This window comes from Microtus oregoni, unplaced genomic scaffold, assembly GCF_018167655.1.
Source record: "Microtus oregoni isolate MIOR12 unplaced genomic scaffold, Mior012 000107F_ref0000227, whole genome shotgun sequence".
Taxonomy (NCBI): Eukaryota; Metazoa; Chordata; class Mammalia; order Rodentia; family Cricetidae; genus Microtus; species Microtus oregoni.
This window is the reverse complement of record NW_024544725.1, coordinates 641,124-644,417: the sequence shown is the minus strand read 5'-3', so window position 1 is coordinate 644,417 and position 3,294 is coordinate 641,124.

Below are 3,294 nucleotides of genomic sequence, written 5' to 3'. Positions count from 1 at the left end.
GCTGAATGTATGCATTATCTTTTACAAGAATGCAATCCAATTTGTGCCTGAACTTATGCTTCTCAAGAAATAAGAACTCATTAAAATCAAACAAAAAGAAGTTTTCGGTGCTCGATTAGACTGCCTGTTTGGTGATCATTTGCTAGTATTTGTTGGGTCAGCTGAAAGGTCAAAGGAAATTTCTTGAAGAAACCCTATGTGTAAAACTCCGATCATGATTATAGCCAGGTTGTTGGTATGTTTAACACCCCCACCTAGCAGCTGCATTTGGGTGAAAGTATTGCTTCTCTCTGTTAAGGAGGTGAAGATAATTATCTAATTATCGTCTGATAAAGCTTTTTTTTTTTTTGTAAAAAAAAAGCATCCTTTTCTTGTTCTGACTAGAAAGAATGTTTGGAGTCCACATTACTCTTAGTCTTGCCCTTGCTTTGCTTTGGTAACCGAGGTTTTGCTATTAAGCAAAAGTAGCTCAGATCATTAATCCCAAGTCAGGAGGTAGGGGGAGGGTAGTAAGGAGGATACATCTACACCCAGGAAAAGGCTTTTCATAGCCCTGTATTCTAGCCTTTAATTTCAGAATAGATTTTTATTATGAGCAGAAATTCTTACCATTCCCTTTCCTTCTCCCTTCCTTTCCCTCTCTTCAACTCTTGAATCTTTTCTCCTCTCCCCTCTTCCTCCTCTCATTTAAAAATTGTTTTCTGTGAGTATAGATAATGTCTATCTCATTAGGTGCAATCACTCCCTATAGCAGATGTAAAAAGTCTTCCCTTATATATGACATATTTTGCTTTCTGAAGAAAATATCTACATGTAGTGAAATCTTCTTGCTGTTCTAACTAATCTACTAGAGAGGTTTCCTTTGCCCACTCCTGTCAGTCTAACTTCCCAAGTGTAACAGATGCCGCTCTCAAGCGCTCTTTTCTGTGGCTTCTCTTTATTCAGCCTTGCATATTTCTCCCCATGATCTGGGTTTCCATAGAGAGAGGAATAAAAGGGGGGACCATGGTCACAAATCCCCTGCCCCATGCAAAATAAAAGAGCTTCATTCAATAGACGACCCTGTCTGGACATGGGAGAAAAATAAGTCCAAGCAAAGCTACTGTTGCAAAGAGCTGGTAACTTATTTTTCATAGACTGCAATTTGCCTTAAACTCCAAGTCACCCCTACTAAGCTTGATCTTTCTGGCATCTGGGCCAAAGATATATCTTGGTGTGCTCCTCATGCAGATCTTCAAGTTCACTCCAGGTCCTCAGTCGGATTCCCCTATCCCCTCTAGAGCTAATGGTTTGAATTATATGACAAAAGCTATCGAACCTATCGGGCTGGGGCAGCTAAAAGTCGCCCTAGATAGGAACTGGGCTTTGAAGTGGAGGAAATGTAATTGTAGCAAATCTACTACCTTTCTCCCACAAGACTGTAGAAGTTTCAGTTCTTGGATCATACAAGCATCTTCATTCCCTGTTGAGATGTTTCACACTCCAGTTTCCCACCCCACATTTTTCACATCCCTTTATTCTTTTCAATAAGGGCAATACAATTCATTTGGAAAAGAAAGATTTGCTTGATTTACTTATACTTTCATCTATTTATTGGTTTGGAGTTTCAGATAGCTTTTCTTCCTAAAAAAAATTGAAAAGATGCAAGTTTCTGAGTGTCTTTGCAGAGACTCAAGCCTCTTGTTTCCAAGCAAGGAAGGATTCACAAAAGAAATTAAGCAGATTAATGCGGTTCAGGTTTCGCTCCTGTAGAAGCATGCTAGCATGGCTCCAGCTGGGTAGTCTGCATCCAGACTCATTCTGAAAGTGCCCCAGCCATGGTGATTATGATTCTTGCAGATTTAATATTTGAGTGTAGATTATGAAGTATTCTCATTATTTGTACAAATTGGGGAAGGGAGGAGAAAGGCTGTCAGGAGCTGAAGCTGGCAGAGGGTGGGGGTGGGAGTCCGGAAAGGAGTCTAAAAAGCCAGATTTCCTTGTGTGTAATATAGCATGAAACTGCAGACAGTAGGATGTGGCACATGGGCATGACCTCTAGACTGAAAATGTCACCTTCAACACAAGTTCGCTCTGGAAACAGGACAAGTTAGATTGGGTTGGCTAGGGGCAAGCACAAAATTTTTTTTTGAAAGCTAGGAGCTTATAAAGAAGTGGAAACAATTGAACAGCTTCTGAAAGGAGCAGAGAAATAAGCATTTTCCCCCCGCATCTGTACACTAAGCTCATAAGACATTTTGGATGGGAGGCACAGCTATCCTTCAGAGCAGTATGTTGTTCACTGTACCTCTTTCAATGTATCCCTCTCCTTTCTTTCTTTGCATTTTTGTTTGTCTTTTTTCCTCCTTCCTTCCTTTTTCCATCTTTCTTTCTTTTAAAATGTTCATCTTTTAAAAACTATAACAAGGTAAGGAAAAAAATCTCACCATATTCTGGGGGATAATTTAAAATACAGTAATTTTGACAGCATTAGTTAATATCAAGGACACAAATGCAATGAAGTTCATTTTAAGAGTCTTTTATCTTTTCTTGAGTGTGAAGAACCAGTAGCATAAAGTAGAAACGATAACAGAAACAGGGTAATGTACAAAACTACAATATTATTCATGACAATTTTATGTGAATACCACAACCTGTGAGAACTAGACATTTGCTAGCTAAATTTAACGTTGATGGAGGAAATGCTGTGGCATTGTGTGGCTGAGGCACAGACAGGATGGTTAAAATATAAGAAGAGACAATAGAGACCCTGGCTGCTTAGGGGAAGGATGCTTGTTTCCACAGCTACATTCCCAGATCTCCTTGACCCAGTCTCAGATTCTCTCCTGGGGTCACCTCTTCCCTTGCTTGAGCTATTGTCAGTACATGAACCCTGATCTTATGGGGTCCCAGGGAATGAACTCTAAGGAGACAACTCTGTGTAGTACTCAGCATGGCTATCACCCTCCCATCAGGATTTGAGGTGTCTAAGAATAATTGTGAGGGGGTTGGTTGGAAGTCACTTGTTTTGCACTGCTGACTGAGTCTAGCTTTGTGAGACTCAGTTGAGACTTTTACAATGTACAGATCTCATACAGAATTACTGATCTTTTTGGTTTTATATGGAGTCACAGAATGACTCTATACATAAACGGCAGTAATCTTTTTTTTCAATTTAAATTAATCTCTAAAGTCAGAAACGGTGGATGTATTTAAAGACGAGAAAATAGTTCTATCTGCGTGATCAATCAGAGGGCATGTAAAGGTGACTTATTGTTTTAAATTCTATGGACTAATATTGGAAGAATCTATACA